Raw genomic sequence first — 22,727 nt, forward strand, 5'->3', positions numbered from 1 at the left:
TCTTTTCCCTTGGTCTGCACGTAACGGGCTTGAATAAGCAGAAAACATGCTAAAATTTCTGTTCTGCCGCCATGTAAAATCCCCGCTAACAAAAGGAACCAAAAAACCAATTGCAATATACACATCATTCCAACTAGCAGCTTCGGGGGCATCAACAATAGCCACAACAGGTGCACTTAGCAGTTTGGATCGAGATACTAACTCAAAATCATAGGTACAACCAACACCATTACTCTGTAAAGAAAGCAAAACATTAGCAGCAATTCCTTTCCTACATATAGGACCATAAACGGTAGGTAGATGAACATTGGGTCTTGGATCATAGGGGTAAAGGTCAAAGCATTGACTCGCAACGAGCTACCTAAACAGCCCTGCGTCCTTACACATTGCAAGAATAAGAGAAACACATGATGGTGACGTTCCATCACTATAAACTCAATCACCCCATAGTGTAACTATTGGAGCATAAGTAGAAAGAATAATACTACTTGTAAACATATTCAAGTCGACACCAAAAGCTACATGGCTATCATGTAATGCATGATCAAACGGAAGTTTTGGAAAGGTGACATAAACGACGGAACATGCCGAGGAAGAAGTATAGAGTTGCAGATTCTCCCCCTCCCCCCCATAGAATTGTTATTTGGCAAAAGGCTTTCTAGAGTTTTTGTGATAATATAGCACACAAAATAAGCAGGAGTACTCAACGCCATCCATTTGTTTTGCCTTCGCGCATCTGTCAATTGGTTTGAGGTGGCCACAAGCTCTGCAATGATGGAAGATGACCTCAAAGGTTCAGCTAGTACCCATGTCAAGGCATTTGTGGTGAGTGTAAGCCAAACCAAGAAAGTTCTGCCACTTGTGAATCAGTAGATTCCAGCAATAGTAATGCCTTACTCTTAGGAGTCCAAAAATTCTCCATATGTGCTGTGAAAACTAGTGCACCACCAGTCCATAGATCGTGGTCCCCCAATACAAAAGTTCCAGCAACTTGTTCAACTAGGGATACTATAGACTCTCGGCCACCCCAAAGAAAGGAATATGCAAGTTTAACCGCACCAGAAGGTGAGACCACCAACTCTCTGCTATCAACATCACCAAACAAAGAAAGTTTGTTGTCCAACAAAATTGCCTTCTTAGTACCATAAAGTAAAGTAACATAGCAATTTAATAAAATGCAACTCAAAACTACAAGTTGAAAATCACACAGTGATGGCTGATTAATTATTAACGCAAACTCTTCTTCCCAGGCTAGTGTTTCATAACCAACAAACAAAATTTTGTCAAGAACATACCACTCGATCTTTGAGACCTCATTAGCCATCATGAACTTATCAAAAAATTACCACAAACATGGACTCCTGTAAATGGGAAGCGATATGACGTTTCAAAATGGATGTGTGACTTCAGCAGGGCTCGTAATCTCTTTTGGTACTACATCCTCTCCGCTAGTAAAAGGTACCAGAAAATTAGTTGCCGCAACATTTGAAGAGTCGTAGTTCTTGTTAATGGTTCGTGATTTCTTATATTTCTTCTTCAAATTATGAGTAGAGATTTGAGGAGAGTGGATATGACAGGGTGGTGGATGACATAAAGGAAGGGAAGGCCCATCCCGTGCTTTGATATGAATACCTGCTATTTGATAATGGCAGAAGGTTCACGTACCATATCCGCCACCTTTACTGATTTTGCTTCCCTAACTTGACGTGCTTCTATGTCTTCAAGAGTTTAAATCTTTGTATCACTGCCGCTAATCAATGTCAAGGAATCTACATATTCATACTTTTTTGGCAATTCATCGAACACATTGTCCCCCTGTGAGGAATAAGCTAGACTCCCTACCGGATCTGTGGTGCGTTGTTGTCGAAAATGCTGAGAAAATTTTTCCTTGAAATGTTTCCAATTGAAAAATTAATTGTTCCGAAACAACCATTGAACCAAGTAAGAGCTTCACCATCAAGATAAAAGGAACAAAGGGTAACCAATCCTTCTCTGCGAAGCCAAGGTAAGTGAAGTACCGCTTCGCCCGAAAAAGCCAGCTCTCTGGATTGCCGCTGCCACTGAATCGATCTAATACCGCCATTGGAGTCCAATGGATGAAAGCAGTTGTCGCGCCCTTTTTTCTCGCGAAATCGGGTTTTGACATGTGACAACTCTTTTAAGGAGGTGTTAAAAGAGAGAGTCGTAACCTAACGGGTTTAAGGTACGTTAGGGCACCCATTTGCAAATAACTCTGGTTTAACTAGTTTGCATCACCAAAGATCAGGTAAGGGCTCAAATTACCTCGAAGAGAAGGTGTTAGGCACTCTTCGAGGTCCACAACTGTGGGTCCCAACCAAACTCGAATTATATGAATTAATCAGATAAACAAAGACAGAGGGAAACAAGAAGTTTGGGTAGTTTTATTATCAAAATACTTAGAATAAATATAAACACTTGATTTAAAAACAAGATTGGGAGGGGGGGGGGTCCTAAGTGTTTTAGCCTAAAGGATCACCCCGTGCAACATAAATAAAACTTCGTAACTCCCTCGAGATGGGGTGTTGCTCGTATTATTCAGCGAGCACAGACTATCATCTCCTGCTACTCGATTACTATCTTAAGTTTGTTACCTAGAGTGCACTAATTGATTCTAAATCGTGCCTTATGCGTGCACTACCCGTCCCATGCCTATGGCCCAGGAGGCTTTGGACCTCTATTTTGGATGGTTCTAGAATTTACGCAGGTTGCACAAAATGATAAATCTAAGCGACATTCAAAACATGTAGGGGTACATATAAGGGAACTAATTGGATCAAGTTAGCCTCAACATGTACACAACAAATGCACGCCATCAGGTTCGTAGTGAGGCAATAGAGAATTCCAGAATTAAGACGAAATAGAGTCTTTAGATCCTAAAGTCAGGGCTTCTATGTGATTCTGAATTTTAAGTATGCAGACACTGTTGCTTCTTAGGTTAACGACTTTACATATCACAAGAATTACAAATCCTACAAGCATGCTTTCTAATTTTGTTAGCGAAATAGGGCAGTGAAGCAGTTTGATAGTTCAAATTACCAGCGTTTGTTTTTATCAACATACTTTCTAGGCAAGCAACAGAGTCCTATAAGCAAGATATCTAGGAATTGGCAATTGAAACTGGTTTTTATCCTTTCATTCCTATAAGCATGCTTTCTAGGCGAACAATAACAGTAATAACAGCTAATTTTGATTATTTTCACATAGGCATGATATCTACGTGGATATTGTAAAGAGCAAGTATTTATGACTTAATATAATCCTATTAGCATGATATCTAACATGAAGCAATTTGAACGAATAATTACTGTATTGCAGTATAGTAGGCAGATAATAACGTGAGAGTGGAACATGTGCACATGTGAGATTATTTATGTCCTATAAGCATGTTATCTAACAAAACATATAGAAGCAGAGCTTGTTGAACAAATTAAACACTCAGATCCTATAAGCACATTTTTTACCATTTCATGCAAGCATTAGAATAGACCCATTTTCCTAATTTTTACTAATACCCCAATTGTTATTACAGAATTGTTACAGGCCCAATAATGAATAAAATTACAGAATGGTACAAATAACTATAGTGGTCCTAAGACATGCCCCAAGGTACCCAGCCTAGCCAGGCCTTTAATTTCGTCTCCACACAGATTTTAACATAGCCTAGAAACCACAAGAGAACTTGGATTATCCCCAACAACCATAGTTGATCAAAAGATCTTGGAGATAGTAATTTACATAAGCCAATTGGCCTATTCAGTAGGCATAGAGACAGACATAATTGAGTAATCAGGAAAGGTGGCCAAAGAACCTTAGGCCGTAGTGCATCAGAGTTCACAAAGGCCTCAAAGTGGACCCCGAGCAGTGCTCACACTAGGGAGGTTAATAGGGAAGCTTTTAGGGGGCCTTGGCTTTCAGCCAGCCAACAATTAGAGACTCAGAATAGGGAAGCAACCAGTGAAAATAGTAGTAAAGTAATAAGGTTTGGAAAAGTACATTTGCAAACATTACAAAATGGTCACATAATGAACATGTCAACACAGAGGGTGCATGAATTCAAGAGAACTAGTTAATGCTGGAAGTTTTTACTTAACATATTGGGTCAGGGTTATATATTAATAAGAAGCTAGGAGCCTGAAGCTTTTTTGGAATGACAGAGTACATACGAAAATGAGCCTTAAGCCAAATAAGACAAACACTTATCACTAATGCAACAAGTTCAAAACCTAAAGGATCAAATTATGCTAAACACAGGGATTAAACAGTACAACTTATACCAACAAGGTAGACATAATCACATATTATAGGGAAAACAAGTCAGGAAAGATTAATCTAAGATAATTAGCTGTTAGGGGTACAAAATTGGCATGGTAAGAGCATACTAGGTGACAAACATAGTCATAGGAGCAAATTACAACTAGAGTAAAGTTTTTAATAGATTAGGGCATACAAATGACATAAATTAATTACTATAAAAATTCATAATCAGGAACAAAACAAGATTAGGCCATACAACCAATTGCAAACACTCAAATTGTCAATACATTAAGTCAAACATGCTTCATACAGTCCAAATTACCTAAGTTCAATACAAATACATTTTTAGGACCAACAGTTTAAGCGTGAGACAATGCTGGAGAAGTTCATGCTATAGGCAGAATTATGCATGAAGGAAGTCGAGGAATTACATCAAGTCATGCAATTTTAGAGAACATAGGTATGCTAATTAGAACATAATGGAATAAACATTGCGAAGGTTGAGAACTAACCAGTTATTGCTCACTATTACCCTAAATCCTAGATGCGTCAAGTTCCTAAGGGTTTCAAAGAACCCAAGGCAGTGCTCACACCCAAAGAAGGTTGGAAAGTAGGAAATCCGGTGGCCTTGGCTTTCAGCCGTCCAAGATCCAAAATAGAACAAGAGAATAAACGAACACAGAGTAAAAGACTTAGACTTTTAGTGGGAAATTTAGCGATTAAAGTCTGTCTAAGAGGGAATAGGGGAAGGGTTTATATAGTAGTAAAATAATAGTAAACAGAGTAAATTAAGTAGCAAACAAGGAAACTAAATATACAAATCGATCTGAAAATCAATTTAAGAGTTCTGTAAACCCTAGTTTTTAAGGAACGTAAAAATCAACATAATATAAACAAATAATCGGACTCACAGTAGCATAAGACAAATATAGGCAGAATAATACTCAAAATCCGGGATTTGAACCAATTTTGGTTCGATTTCGAAAGAGATTTGCTTGCCATGTTTAGGCAAGAACTTAGGTAATACCATAGGAGAACACCTAGTACCAAAAAGGGGTAGGATATGGCAAGAAATAGCAATCGAATCCCATATTCAGTGGGATTAGAAGAAGGTTTTAGGGGGGCAACGATTTGGGTTTGGTTGAAGAAGAGAGGAGTGACAGAGAGAATAGGGGCGGCCGTCTCTATGAAATGGGGTAGGGTTTCTGGGGTTAGGTTAATTAAAAAGGGGGGAATGGACGGTGGCCGTTGATCTTAAGAGATCAACGACCGAGATAAAAATTAGATGAGGCGGGTCGTTTAGAAGAGGGTCGCGATAGGGTATTAATCATGGGTCATTTGGCTTTGGGTTGGGTAATTGGGCTAGGTATTTGAGTGTTTGGGCCATTCATTTGGTTCATAATTGGTTTAAAAATTGGGCTGTTGTTTAAATACCCAAAATTTATCAAAATAATTTAAAAAAATACTTAATAAATAAATAAATATATTATTTATGTACTAATATGATTAACAATAATAACTCAATATTATAAAAATATAAAAATGCTATTTTGGCACAAATAATGTATTTATACATGAATGTAGGCTATTATTGCAAAAAAATGCAATTAGCCTAAAAATGCAAATGCAATTATAAAAAAATAAAGTAAGATATTATAAAACATACATGTTGGTGTATAATAAGTTTTGATGATTAAGTTATCCCAAAATAATTTAAAGGATAATTACTAGATATTTATATAATAAAATGTAGAAGGAAATTAGTTTAGAGCCTTTAAAAATTATGAAAGCCCCTTGTATAGGTTTATAAACTAAATGGTGATGTAAGTAAACTATTTTGAAAGTGTATATATATACATTTTAAAAAATACGAGGGAAAATTGGGTATCAACAAATAGAGGATTGTTGCGGACATTAGGTGCAGCCTCTTTTGCTTGTATAACCTTGGTGTCACTCAACGTCTGGATCTTATCATTCAAAGTGCGCCATCCATCAATAGTATGACCCTTAATACTCGAGTGGTAGGCACATGTCTTGCTTGAATTGACCCACTGCGAGGATTTCCATGGCAACGACGGGAATGAGAGTGACATAATCGGCAGTGTTCAGTCTCTCATACAATTTGTCGATGGGTTCAACAATTGGGGTGTATTGTTTGGGCGGTCTATGGTCCAAGTTTGGTCTAGGTTTGTCACGACCCTAAACCCTGACCCGGTCGTGATGGTGTCTCTCGTGAAGACAAGGCCAACCGACACACTCCCAATTCATTTTTAGCAATTAAATAATACAAATTAAGTCTTAATCATAATAATAATCCCAAAATAAGGTGAAATAGTGCAATTGCGGAGTAGACATAGCCCGACATCGGGGTGTCACCAGTCATGAGCATCTACAACCCCGAATAAATACAGGAAAAGTCTACATAGTCTATTACAGAACTAAAACAGAGTAAATAAGATAGGGGGAGAAGCACTGGGCTGCAAACGCCAAGCAGCTACCTAGTGAATCTCGGAATTCGCCTGAGCTGGAAGAAGTCAACACTCGCTAGCGGGACCCGAAGCGCCTGAATCTGCACACAGGATGTAGGGAGTAAAGTGAGTACTCCAACTTAGTGAGTAATAATAATAAATGAAGACTAAGCGATAAGAAATCACGTAAAAGCACATCAACATGCTATAAAGAAGTAGTATTAAAACCAGTAAAAGCAATAAAACAGTGAAAACATATAAAGACACCTTGGTTCAGAAGAAGCTTCTTTAAAATACCTTTTTAATAGTTAAAAAATTAAACAAAAAGCATCTAGAATAGATAAACACATAAAATCTGCCCCTCGGGCATAATGTCAACAGAATTCGCCCCTCGGGCAATATCATGGAACAACACCAGCTCCTTGGGCTATATCTCATATCACAATGGGTAGCCGTGCTCACTGGAGGTGTACAGACTCCGGGAGGGGCCCTTTACGGCCCAAGCACAATATCAAGCCATCTTGTGGCATTTCAGCAGGCTCTCGGCCTCATATCAACAAGTCACCTCGTGGCATACAATCTCAGGCCCTCGGCCTCATAATCATAAATCAGTGTATCCTCACAACACATGCCCTCGGCCTTACTCAATTAAAATCTCATAAGCCACTCGGGAAACAGTAAAACATGATGCTCAGCCCAAATTATTATTTAATAAATTATAACAGAATAAACATGGCTGAGTTATGAAAACAGTAGAATATAGCATGACTGAGTACATGTATAAAAGTCAAAACAGTGAGGAAATATCAGTAAAAATCCCCTAAGGGTTCAAATAGTTAACACGAGGCCCAAATATGGCATTCAACCCAAAACATGATGATAGCAAATAGTTGTTAGTCAAATACGCGGTAAAACAGTCATTCAGGATGGACTAGGTCACAATCCCCAACGATGCACGACCCTACGCTTGTCATCTAGCGTGCGCGTCACCTCAATATAGCGCAACGATGTGAAATTTGGGGTTTCATACCCTCAGGACAACATTTACAATTATTACTCACCTCTATCCGGTCCAATCTCTAGCCCACGATGCCTTTGCTTCTCAAATCGACCTCCGGATGCTCCAAATCTAACCAAAATCAGTGCAAAACCATCAAAATATACTAAGGGAACAAAGCCCACTCAAAAAAAATTAAATTACAACACAAATCCCGAAATTGGCCAAACCCGACCCCCGGGCCCACATCTCGGATTCCGATAAAAATTACATCAATAAACTCCTTATCACTCCCCGATTTCATTCATATCAAAAGCATCAAAATCCAACCACAAACGACCCCTCAAATCCCAAATTCTAGGTCTCCAATTTCAAGCCCTAGTTCTTCAATATTAGGCTTAAATTCCATGATTAGTTAGGTAGAATTCACATTAGGATCGAGTATTAAGTCCATAAATTTTACCTCCAAGTGTTCCCCCTTGAATTCCTCTTCAATCCTCTTCAAAAAGCTCCAAAATCGCTAAAAAATGGTGGAAGTTAGCCCCAAAATCGCAGACAATGACTATTTAAACATTCTACTCAGGCATTCAAAACCGCGGTCATAGCCTCGCGTTCGCGAAGCACAATCTGACGTTAACCAAATTTTCCTCCTTCGCGAGAGGTCAGACGTGTTCGCATATCCCATAACATGCCAACATATCCCATAACATGTTTGGGACCTCAACCAAACATGCCAACGTATCCCATAACATCATTCAAACTTGTTCCGATCTTCGGAACACTCAAAACAACATCAACACACCAAATTCGCATCGGATTCAAGCCTAAGAATTCCAAAATCTTCTAAATTACGCTTTTGATCAAAATGTCTACCAAACCATGTCCGAATGACCTGAAATTTTGCACACACATCCCAAATGACACAACAGAACTATTGCAACTCCCGTAATTCCATTCTGACCCCTATATCAAAATCTCACCTATCAATCGGAAAATGCCAAAGTTCCAATTTCGCCAATTCAAGCTAAAATCTACTCCGGACCTCCAAAACACATTCCAATCAAGCTCCTAAGTCCCAAATCACCTTCCGAAGCTATCCGAACCATCGGAACTCACATCCGAGCCTCTAACACATAAGTCAACATCCAGTTGGCTTTTCCAACTTATGCTTCCTCAAAAGAGACTAAGTGTCTCAAACCTTACCAAAATATTTCCGAACCCGAGCTAACCAACCCGATCACATATAGAACCAACAAACAAAGCAATAAGAAGCAGAAATGGGAGAAACGGAGAGGTAACTCATGAGACAACTGGCTGGGTCATCACATCCTCCCCCTCTTAAACAAATGTTCGTCCTCGAACGAGTCAAGAAACATATCTGAAGCCTCAAACAGGTAAGGATATCTGCTCCACATCTCCTGCTCGGTCTCCTAGGTGGCCTCCTCCACGAGCCGATCTCTCCACTGCACTTTCATTGAAGCTATATCCTTTGATCTCAACTTTCTAACCTGACACTCTAAAATAGCTGTTGGCTCCACATCATAAGTCAAATCATCATCTAATTGAACCGTGCTGAAATCCAAAACATGCAATATAATTCTGGAGCATAGAAACATGAAATACCGGATGCACACTTGACAAGTTGGGTGGCAAGGCAAGCTCATAAGCCACCTCCCCAATCCTCCGAAGCACCTCAAAAGGCCCAATGAACCAAGGACTCAATTTACCCTTCTTCCCAAATCTCATAACACCCTTCGTGGGTGAAACCTTCAATAAAACCTTCTCCCCAACCATGTAGGACACATCCCGAACCTTCCTGTCAGCATAACTCTTTTGTCTTGATAGAACCTTCTCCCCAACCATGTAGGACACATCCCGAACCTTCCTGTCAGCATAACTTTTTTGTCTCAACTGCACTGTACAAAGCCTTTCCTGAATTACCTTCACCTTTTCTAAAGCATCCTGCACTATGTTTATCCCCAACAGCCTAGCCTCACCCGGCTCAAACCAACCAACCGGAGATCTACACCGTTTTCCATACAAAGCCTCATATGGAGCCATCTGAATACTCGACTGGTAGCTGTTGTTATAAGCAAACTCTACAATCAGTAGAAACCGATCCCATGACCCTCCGAAATCAATGACCCAGGCACGTAACATGTTCTCCAATATCTAAATAGTGCGCTCGGACAGCCCGTCCGTCTAAGGATGAAAAGCTGTGCTCAACTCAACCTGAGTACCCAACTGTCGCTGCACAAACCTCCAAAACTGCGAAGTAAACTAAGTGCCCCTATCTGAAATGATGGAAACTGGGACATCGTGCAAACGAACAATCTCCCGAATACCGCTCTGAAGAATAAGTAGTACACACAGGAATGAAGTGCGCGGACTTGGTCAGCCGATCCACAATCACCCATATAGCATCAAATTTCTTCAAAGTCCGTAGGAGCCAACTACAAAGTCCATGGTGATCCGCTCCCACTTCCACTCTGGAATATCTATCTGCTGAAGCAAGCCACCCGGTCTTTGATGCTCATATTTCACATGCTCACAATTGAGACATCGAGCTACAAATCCCATAATGTCTTTCTTAATTCCCCTCCATCAATAATGCTGTCTCAGATCCTGATACATCTTCGCGACACCCGGATGAATAGAATACCGCGAGCTATGGCCTCCTCCAGAATCAACTCCCGAAGCCCATCTATATTGGGCACACATATTCGGCCCTGCATCCTCAACACCCTATCATCACCAATGGTCACATCTTTGGCATCATCGTGCTGAACTCTACCCTTAAGGACAAGAAAATGAGGATCATCATACTGGCTCTCTCTGATGCCATCATATAAAGAAGACCGAGAAATCACACAAGCCATTACCCGACTGGGCTCTGAAATATCTAACCTTACGACTAATTGGCCATGGCCTAAACATCAACTGCAAGAGGTCTCTCCCCAATTAAAATATATGAAAAACTCCCCATACTCACCGCCTTTCGGCTCAAAGCATCGGCCACCACATTGGCCTTCTCCAGATGGTACAATATAGTAATATCATAATCCTTTAGCAACTCCAACCATCTTCGTTGCCTCAAATTGAGATCCTTCTGCTTGAACAAGTGCTGTAGGCTACGATGATCAGTAAACACCTCACAAGATACACCATACAAACCATGCCTCCAAATCTTCAATGCGTGAACTATGGCAGCCAACTCCAAATCATGAATGGGGTAGTTCTTCTCATGGGGCTTCAACTGGCGAGAAACATAAGCAATAACTCTGCCCTCCTGCATCAATACACACCCAATACCAACTTTCGAAGCGTCACAATACACGGTATATGAACCTGAATCTGACGGCAAAACTAACACTGGAGCTATGATCAAGGCTGTCTTGGGCTTCTGAAAGCTCTCCTCACACTCATCCAACCATACAAATGAAGCACCCTTCTGAGTCAACTTGGTCAAGGGCAATACGATAGATGAGAATCCCTGAACAAACCGGCGATAATAGCTCGCCAAACCGAGAAAACTGCAAATCTCTATGGCTGAGGATGATGTGAGCCAACTCTGAATAGCCTCTATCTTCTTCGGATCAACCTGAATACCCTCACTAGACACCATGTGATCCAAGAAAGCCACTGAACTAAGACAAAACTCACACTTGGAGAACTTTGCATAAAGCTTCTTCTCCCTCAATCTCTGCAACACAACTCTCAAATGCTCTGCGTGCTCCTCCTGACTACGCAAATATACTAGAATATCATCAATGAAAACAATGACAAACAAGTCGAGATAAGGCCGAAACACGCTGTTCATCAAATGCATGAACGCTACTAGGGCATTGGTTAGCCCAAAAGACATCACCAAGAACTCATAATGACCATATCGGGTCCTGAAGGCTGTCTTAAGAATATCTGAGTCCCTGATCTTCAACTGGTGATAACCTGAACGGAGATCAATCTTGGAGAACACTCTCGCTCCCTGAAGCTAGTCAAATAAATCATTAATGTGAGGCAAAGAATACTTCTTCTTAAGTGTTACTTTGTTCAACTACTTATAATCAATGCACATCCTCATAGTGCCATCCTTCTTCTTCACAAATAGAACCGGCGCACCTCAAGGCGACACACTAGGCCGAATGAACCCCTTATTGAGGAGTTCATGAAGCTGCTCCTATAACACCTTCAACTCCGCTTGTGCCAAATGATACGACAGAATAAAATTGGGCTGAGTTCCCGGCACCAGGTCAATACCAAAATCAATATCCTTGTCCGGTGGCATGCCCAACAGGTCTACAGGAAACACATCAGGAAACTCCCTCACGATTGGAACAGAATCAATACTGGGAGTCACTACACCGACATCCCTCACAAAGGCTAGATACTAAAGACAACCCTTTCCAACCATATGCTGGGCCTTCAAGAATGAGATTACCCTACTGGGAACATAATCAGTCAATCCTCGCCACTCAATCCGTGGCACACCCGATATAGCCAATGTCAGTGCCTTAACATGACAGTCCAGAATAGCACGACATGAAGATAGCCAATCCATGCCCAAAATAACATCGAAGTCTACCATACATAATAGCAACGGATCCACTCGGGTCTTCAGATCCCCAATAGTCACCATACACGACCGGTACATATGGTCTACAATAACAGTATCGCCCATCGGAGTAGATACATGAACAAGTGAAACAAGAGACTCACGGGGCATATCCAAATAATGAGCAAAATATGATAACACATAAGAAAATGTGGAACTGAGATCAAATAATACAGAAGCATCTCTGTGGCAGACTGAGACAATACCTATAATAACAACATCGGAAGCAATAACATTGGTCTATCTGGAAGTGCATAGAAACAGGCCTGACTGCCATCTGATCGACCTCCCCCTCTAGGGCGACCCCTAGCTGGTTGACCTCTATCCCTAGCTGGCTGGGCGGGTGGTGGTGAAGTAACTGGTGCTGAAGCCGATGGCTGACTCCTCTACTGAGATGAACCCGCAAGATGACGAGGACACTGCCTCCACATATGACCCATTTCTCCACACTCATAGCAACTCCCGGTGCTAGAGACGGGGACTGAAGGGAACCCCTAACACCAGAATGACTAGCAGATGCACCTGGCATAGAAGAGCCCTGATCTGATGGAGCACGGGACAAACTCTAAGTTGGAAGGGCACTAAGTGATGACTAGCCCTGATGAAAACTGTGAGAACCATGACCCGATGACACCCCACGATAACCTAGACAAGCTGGCTGAGCATGCCTGAATGGATGGCCTCTGCCGTGCTAAAACTGACCTCTCAAAGGAGCACCACCATAACTACCAGATCCTCTTGGCCTCTTGGCCTCCCTCTCATCTCGCTCCCGGTGACGGACTGACTCAATATCACGAGAAATGTCCACAACCTCCTCAAAAGTAGCACCAGACACCCTTTCCTTGGTCATGAGAATACCAAGCTGATAAGTGAGGCCATCCACAAACCTCCTAATCCTCTCTCTATCTATTGGAACCAACCAAATAGCATGACGAGCGAACTCAGAGAACCTCATCTCATACTGCATCACAGTCATCTCTCCCTGACGCAACCACTCAAACTACCTGCATAGCTCCTCTCTGCAAGACTACAACACATACTTCTCCAGAAAGAGAATCGAAAACTGCTGCCAGGTAAGGGTGCTGAACCAATAGGCCTACGCCTCTCATACACCTCCTACCAAGTGAAGGCAGCTCTAGAAAACTAAAAAGTAGTGAAAGCGACCCCGCTGGTCTCCAGAATACCCCCTGTGCGAAGCATCCTCTGACGCTTGTCCAAGAAACCCTGGGCATCCTCGCCCTCTGCACCACTAAAAGCCGGAGGCTGAAGTCTACCAAACCTCTCCAACCTATGCTGCTCGTCCTCTGTCATGGCAGGAGCTACATAGTCCTAAGCAGCTGCAACCAGCTGGGTTAGATGTGCCCTCGGTGTCTGAAGTCCCTGCACGACCTGCTCAGGTGTGCGAGCAGCAGGAGTCTGAGTGCCTCCCCCAATCTGAGAAGTAGCTGCGGCTGTAGTAATTGAGATCACCTGAGCTAGGCTAGTGCATACTGATAGAATCTAAGCCAAGGCCTCCTGAAGACCCGGAATCACAATGGGCACAACTGGTGCCAGAGCTGGTGCTGCTGGAGCATCTACAACTGGGACCTGATCCTGAACTGGGGCGGCTGGTGGATCTGCAGGTGCTGCCCTAGCTGCTATGGGGGCCATACCCCTACCCCTACCGCGACCACGACCGTGTCCTCGACCTCTATGGCCACAACTGGTGGTATTGGTGGTTGTCCATCCTAATCGGTAGCGCGTGTCCTCACCATCTATGAGAGAATAGAATTATAGAAGTTCAGTACTCGGATCAACAGATTCGCACGACAAGAATTTCAAGATATGAAGTTTTCCTAAAGGTTCTACAACCTCTCAAGGATAAATACAGACGTCTCCGTACCGATCCGTGACACTCTACTAAACTTGCGCATAATTCGTGAGACCTATGTATCCTAGGCTCTAATACCAACTTGTCATGACCCTAAACCCGGACCCGGTCATGATGACACCTCTCATGAATACAAGGCCAGCCGACACACTCCCAATTCATTTTAAGCAATTAAATAATACAAATTAAGTCTTAATCATAATAATAATCCCAAAATAAGGTGAAACAGTACAATTGCGGAATAGACATAGCCCGATATCGGGGTGTCACCAGTCATGAGCATCTATAACCCGAATAAAGACAGGAAAAGTCTACATAGTCTATTACAAAACTAATACAGAGTAAATAAGATAGGGGGAGAAGCACTGGGCTACGGACGCCAAGTAGCTACCTAGTGAATCTCCGAATCCGCCTGAGCTCGAAGAAATCAACACTGGCTAGTAGGACCCAAAACGCCTGAATATGCACATAGGGTGCAGGGAGTAAAGTGAGTACTCCAAATCAGTGAGTAATAATAATAAATGAAGACTGAGCGATAAGAAATCACGTAAAAGCACATCAACATGCTATAAAGAAGCAATATTAAAACCAGTAAAAGCAATGAAACAATGAAAACATATAAAGACACCTTGGTTCAGAAGAAGCTTCTTTAAAATTCTTTTTAATAGTTAAACAATTAAACAAAAAGTAGCTAGAACAAATAAACACATAAAATACACCCCTCGGGCACAATATCAACAGAATCCGCCCCTCGGGCAATATCATGGAACAACACCAGCCCCTCGGGCTATATCTCATATCACAATGGGTACCCGCGCTCACTGGGGGTTTATAGACTCCGGGAGGGGCCCCTTACGACCCAAGCGCAATATCAAGACATCTCGTGGCATAATCAATAGGCTCTCGGCCTCATATCAACAAGCTACCTCGTTGCATACAATCTCAGGCCCTCAGCCTCATAATCATAAATAAGTGTATCCTCACAACATAGGCCCTCGGCCTTACTTAGTCAGAATCTCATAAGCCACTCGGGCAATACTAAAACAAGATGCTCAACCCAAATTATCATTTAAAATATCATTTAATGAATGAAAACAGATTAAACATGGCTGAGTTATGAAAACAGTAGAATATAGCATGACTGAGTACAACTATAAACAGTGAGGAAATATCAGTAAAAATCCCTTAATGGTTCAAATAGTTGGCACAAGACCCAAATATGACATTCAGCCCAAAATATGATGATAGCAAATAGTTTTCAGTCAAATACGCGGTAAAACTATCATTCAGGATGGACTAGGTCATAATCCCCAACGGTGCACAGCCCCACAGTTGTCATCTAGCGTGTGAGTCACATTAATATAACACAACGATGTGAAATCCGGGGTTTCATACCCTTAGGACAACATTTACAATCATTACTCACCTCTATCCGATCCGATCTCTAGCCCACGAAGCCTTTACCTCCCGAATCGACCTCCGGATGCTCCAAATCTAACGAAAACCAGTGCAAAACCATCAAAATATGCTAAGGGAACAAAGCTAACTCGAAAGAAATCAAATTACAACACAAATCCTGAATTGGCCAAACCCGACCCCCAATCCCACATCTCGGATTCCAATAAAAATTACATCAATAGACTCCTTATCACTCCCCGAGTTCATTCATATCAAAAGCATCAAAATCCAACCACAAACACCCCCTAAAATTCCAAGTTCTAGGTCTCCAATTTCAAGCGCTAGTTCTTTAATATTAGGCTTAAATTCCATGATTAGTTAGGTAGAATTCACATTAGGATCAAGTATTAAGTTCATAAATCTTACCTCCAAGTTTTCCCCCTTGAATCCCTCTTCAATCCTCTTCAAAAAGCTCAAAAATCGCTCAAACATAGTGGAAGTTGGCCTCAAAATCGCGGACAATGGCTATTTAAATATTCACCCCAGTCTTTCAAAACCTTTTTCGCGAACGCAGTCAAAGCCTCGTGTTCGTGACTTACAACTTGACGTTGACCAAATTTTCCTCCTTCACGAACGCGTCTGACCTCTCGCGAACGCGATGCTTCCTGATTCCAACCCTTCGCGAATGCGGCACCCCTTCTCGCGAACGCGATGCTCAATGGCCCAGCCCTTCGCGAATGAAGGACCTCCCTCATGAACGCGAAGGCCAAATCTTCAGCCTCACCTACAAACCCTTCATGAATTCAAGGTCCTACTCGCGAACGTGAAGGCCAATTGTCTACAATACTTCAACAGATTTTCTGCAACTTTCAACAACTAGAAATGGTCCGTTTAACCACCAGAAATTCACCCGAGACCCCCGGGACCTCAACCAAACATGCCAACATATCCCATAATATCATTCAAACTTGTTCCGATCTTTTGAACGCTCAAAACAACATCAAAACACCAAATCAAGCCTACGAATTCCAAAATCTTCTAAATTACGCTTTTGTTAAAAAAGTCTGCCAAACCACGTTCGAATGACCTAAAATTTTTCACACACATCCCAAATGATACAATGGAACTACTTCAACTCCTGGAATTCCATTCCGACCCCTATATCAAAATCTCACTTATCAACCGGAAAACGCCAAAATTCCAATTTCGCCAATTCAAGCCTAAATCTACTCCGGACCTCCAAAAGACATTTTGATCACGCTCCTAAGTTTCAAGTCACCTCCCGAAGCTATCCGAACCATCAATACTCACATCCAAGCCCTCTAACACATAAGTCAAGATCCGATTAACTTTTCCAACTTAAGCTTCCTCAAAAGAGACTAAGTGTCTCAAACCTTACCAAAACATTTCCGAAACCGAGTCAACCAACCCAATCACATATAAAATTGATTAACAAAGCAATAAGAAGCAGAAATGAGGAAACGGAGCGGTAACTCATGAGACGACTGGCCGGGTCGTCACAAAATTTTTGGTAGTTTTGGCGGGCTGATAGTGAGTGGTAGTATGCTGGCTGGGGGTTATAAGTGTGGTAAGTCGTGGTAGGTTGTTGGTATATGGGAGGTGAAGGCTGATATATGGGTGGGGGTGTTTGGTATGTGAGAGGAGACTTTGGACCTTGGGCCATCATCACTGCCCCTACTTCCTTCTTTTTAGAAATACATCCCGGCTGTAAGGCTTTGTTGTAGCCCGGAGTGCCTTAAAATTTGTTACCATTCCGCTCTTAATCCCCTCTTCTATTCTTTTTCCCAATTTGATGATGTCAGAAAATTTATGATTCTCAATAACAATTAGTCTCTCATAATACTACGGATCCTGAGCTCGGATAAAGAACTTTTTCATTTGTTCCTCTTCCAATGTTGGCCTCACTTTAATAGCTTCTAACCTCTACCGAGTAGAATACTCACGAAAATTTTTTGTTGGCTTCTTCTTAAGATTCTGAATGCAGTAGACGTTTGGATCATTATCTGTATTGAACCTGAACCGATCCATAAAATCTGATACCATGCTTACTTAGTTAACCCATTTCTTTGGGTTTTAATTGATGTACCAAGATATGGCATCTCCAATGAGGCTCCTCATGAACAACTTCATGTGAATTCTTTCATCTTTACAACCCCTACGAGTTTGTCACAATATGTTCTCAAGTGTACCTTTGGATCACCTATCCCGTCAAACATTTCGAACTTAGGAGGTTTGTAACCCTCTAGCAGTTCTACGTCCGGCTGAATACACAAATCCTTATAGTTCAAACCTTCGACACCTTTACTGTGTTGAACACTTGGACTCGACTAATAAGTTTCTTGAGTTCCTCTACCATGTTCTTGATGAGCAGGTCCTTCTCGGCGGATTCGGGTGTATACTGGGTCTGTTGTGGAGTGTGGGGTAAGGTTTCCACCTATATGGGGTTGCTTTGATGGACTTCAGGAATTTGTGCGTAGTGTGGTCATTGGTTGAGTTTTGGGGATCAGGGGTAGGTTGTGGTGCGTTTTGAAGAGTGTAGTAGGTGGTGGTTTGTGGATACTAGGTTGGATGGTGATGATGCTGTGAAGGGGTCGGTACTGGCGGAGGATTAGGATTTTGAGGAGGTGTGGCATACTGATAAGGTGTAGGAGGATTTTGTTGGTTTAGTGTGTTCTGGGGAGGTGCTGAGTTGGGCATTTTATTAGTTGACGTCGGGGACGTTCAGGGTAAGGGGAAAGGTTTGCCAAGTTCTGAACCTGCTCAAGTTCCCTTTGTAGCTCCAGTATTTTCTGTTCCAACCGTAAGACCAAATTGTTCTATGCTGGAGTACTCCGACCATTCGAAGCCTTGACATTCTCTACATGCGTATCATTGTCTTTCCTGATGTCACTCATATCATCCATTTTAGCTTTTCCCTTGATTTTAGGATCAATTGAAGGAGGTGGAGATGGAGGACTTCTAGATCTGGTATGATATATTGATGATGCCAATATGCATGAACCAACCTTAAGGAACGGGAATAAATAAAGAAATTAAGAAAACAAAAGGTAAACAAGTTAGTAAGAAGCATTAAAGGGATATTTATGGTATTTAAACACATATTGTGGAATTATAAATTTGCGTCCTAATTTGGGGACCTTATTGTGCCTGAGGTAGGCCTAAGAGACATCTAGATTTGGAGAAAATTGATTCCAATAACTGTGTCATTTCATTAATATGATAAATGAGCCTAATTTATACTAAACGACAATAATTATAAAAAGTCACTAATGGCATACCTTATTACAACCAAAGTCTAAAACGAGTCTAAAAAGCAAGTAAAACATCATTCCTAATCTATTTAGTCCCAGAGGGACCTTCTCCATGGTGGGCCTTCTTAGCTCCATCAATCAGATTCCCCAGGTCGCGCAAGTCCAGTAGCAGATATGCCCTTGCTAGATGCCCTCCTTCGTTGCCCTCTACATTCTGACAGTCCGAGATCCTTTTCCTCATCTTTCCCTCAAGCTCCATCAACCACTGCTCCAAATATTCCAACCTCTCTGTTAATTTAGTAGCGATTTCTTTCCACTCGTTGATTGCTTCCATGTCCAATTTATGTTGTTCCAAATGCCTGGCTTTAAACTCAAACACCCTTTTTCGCAACATCTGTATTTGACTTGTGCTTCAGCAACATCGTCTATAACCTTATTCTTCAGATTAATCCCTAGCTTGACATCCCATGCTATATCATCTACCAACCATGATGGATAGAAATACACATGGTCGGCATGATACCTATCTGGCTCGATGGTATCTTTCTCCACAATGATCTTTTTTGATGCCACATGTGCTGTGCCTCGAACTTGAATGGAATGGCATTCCCTTGGAAGTCTGCTTTGTATTGAACCATGTTGGAAACTCGGGGTATAACTTGTTTTCTCCCAGCTTGCCTCATAATTCTTATAGGACCATAAGGGTAGATCCCCCTCAATCCGATTAGCACTAGATGAGGAAAATCTCTCGACCTGATGATGAATTCACTACAAGGGAACCACTTGAACATCCAATGTACCTTGTCATCAGTTAAATTGCTAATGAACTGTACCCAGCTCACACCATTTTCCGATTGCGCAAACCTGTTTTGGATAAAAGTTATTCTCTTCGGATGGTGATAGGCTATGTGGTCATTCCATGGTCATCACAGAATTTCTTGACGTTATTTTCCTCTCTGAAGGTGTTCCAACAACCATACTTGCAGCAACAGATTGCAACCCTCGAAATGCCTATTCCCTTTTTTGCAACGGTCTAAAGCCCGGTACATCTTAACCAAAATCATAGGGACAATAGTATAAGTTTTCCCCTCAATCCCCTCCATTAGAGTCCTAGCAACCGTAGCTAGGCAAGTGTGGATACTTTCTCCCTGTATTAGAAATACCAGCATCCCCAGAAAATAGACAATGAATACAAAAAACCCGGCGGTATGTCCAACCTAGAGAAGTGATGGAAAGCTCGTCATGGTAAAGGTGATATGACTTGCTGTGCCCATAACGCTCATAAAGGAACTCAAATGGTATGTAAAATTTCTTCAGACAAACTAACACATCATTTTTCTTGAAACTCATCATTTTTAGAAACCTCGAGAAGTGCAGTTTTCTGTTACTAACAAACCAGGGCTATCCCATGGAAGTCCAGCAAAGCCTCCTATTTCTTCTAAAAAAGGAGTCATTTCTATGTTACCAAAACGGAAAACGACTCTCTTCTCATCCCAGAACATGGTGGTGGCCTCAATTAATGCATTGTTTGGCTGAATGTCTAACAAAGAGGGTAAATTCCCAAAGACTCTCTTCACATGGTTTTTGTCACTTGGTGAGAGATTTTTCCACCAATCCAGTAGCAAAGGTGGGATACTTTGAACCATGCCGAACCTCCGGACTTCGTGCCTCATTTCTGCAAAACAAATAAAGTTAGCCCTTTTCCCCTCCGGATTTAGCTATTTACACATCAATGATCAACATATTGGCATGTTTTCTTTAAATAATGCACAAATCGTGATTGTGTCCATTCGGATTATGGAAATCCCGGCGGACTTTTGACAAGGCTTGCCTTAGCGGGTTATCACACGGACAACGTTCTAACCCACACTAGATTTGGACATGATGCATGCATAGTTAATATTAGAGTGGGGGTTTCTAGAAGAGTTTAGACTGGTACCCTACTTGAGAGGGAAAGGCACAGAATCATCGACTGCACCGTGCTCAACTAGTTTTACCACAAATAAGCCTTTTCAAATTTAAAGGGTGATTTAGGAAGAGCGCGAACACTCATCAAGTGCCGCTATGGTATTAATTACGCACGAGTGGGATATGATATGGAGCATGCTTTATACAAAGATAAAATAACACATTGTCAAATATTTTGCATGATGAAAGCAGTAAATGCAGTATTAAATGAACATAAAGACATAAAAAGAAAGGAAAACAAGAAAAAGTTAGTTCGCACAATGTAAAAGTTGTAATAAAATAAGCGAGGGAGTAAGGGCAGGGAGAGACATGATGTAGTAATTTAAAAATGACTTAGATCAAGCAAGCACGACTAGAAATAAAGGGAAAATGCATGTTATAGCCAAATTGAGCAGAGATTTGCATATTAATATGAATTCAAATGAAAGGGAGGACGGGAAAAAAGGTGTGTATGCAGCAATAAATGGGAAAGGGGAGAACAATGAAGAAGAACCCATCTCGAATGGGCTGAGAGAGAGAAGATCTGGCAATCTCCAGGCGATTTGGAGGTGACTAGAGAGAGAAACACTTCCATGGCCACGCGGTCCACTGTCAGCCTTTAATGGAGGTTGGGCAGTCATCTTCTCCACCAGTTACAACCCTCCAATCAACTACAATCCCAAATCCAATCCAAAACTACGCAAATCTGCTCAAATCTACTACATTAAATGCTCTCATGTAGCCTGCGACTAACATAGCCCTAAAACCACTCGAGTATCTTCATGGAGAACAAATTGTGAGATAGAAGAAGCAAGAATTAAGGCAATCCATTGCACAACAAGGATTGAACTTGGCAGTCTTGGGTAAGTTTTTGTATGGCAAGCCTGGGATTCATGAGTTAAGTAAGGTTTTGCCCATACAATGTGAATTAAAAGGTCCATGTTCAGTTGGTCTTATTGAGGACAATCATGTTTTGATCAAGCTCTCATTGATGGAGGATTATATTCATCTATTATCCAATCCTGCATATTATTTGAGAATTCAAAATGAGATGTGGCAGATGAGGTGCACCAAGTGGAATCCATGGTGGAAAGTTGATGAAGAAACACCTATTGCTATAGCATGGATATCTTTTCAAGACTTGCCTCCTAATTTCTTTGGAAGGGAGTTTGTATTTTCTTTAGCTAGGGCAGTAGGGAGGACATTACATGTTGATTTGGCTACTCAAAATGGTATAAGGCCAAGCTGTGCCAAGTTGAAGGTTGAGGTGAATTTGTTAGCTAATTTACCTCAAAGGATAAAGATAGTTGAGGAAGAAGATGAGACTGGTCCGGAGGAGTTCAAGTGGATCAAGATTAGGTATGATTGTATGCCTAAGTATTGTAAAACTTGTAAAAAGCAAGGTCACAAGGAAGAGGACTGCTGGGTGATTAATCCGGCATTGAGGAAGTTTGAAGAACAAGCTAATGATGTGAAGAATGAGCAAAGTATTGTTGGTACTGCTGCCAATACTACAAAGGTGTTAACGAGTGGTAAGATACTAGGTAAACCTATTACCAACCCAACTAGGAAGGAGTGGATGCAAGCTAGAAAGAATAAATATCAAAGGGACAAGAGGGATCATATTATTGAGGAGCCAAAGGAAAAAGAAGACAATAATGGGAAAGGAAAACTTAAGGATGAGGCAGTGATGTCCAAGAACAAATTTGAAGCTTTAGAAGTGGAGAAAGAAGCTCAACCAATTTTGACAATTATGGATGGCAATGTAGATGGTAAGGACAAGAATGAAAGAAAAGATCAAGGAGGTAAGGGAACCAGCAAGGTGCAGCAACAGAAAAATAAGAAGAAAGAAAGAGATCAATCTCCTAATCCTACTCCTAATGGGACT

This window comes from Nicotiana tabacum, chromosome 3 (genome assembly GCF_000715075.1).
Source record: "Nicotiana tabacum cultivar K326 chromosome 3, ASM71507v2, whole genome shotgun sequence".
NCBI lineage: Eukaryota > Viridiplantae > Streptophyta > Magnoliopsida > Solanales > Solanaceae > Nicotiana > Nicotiana tabacum.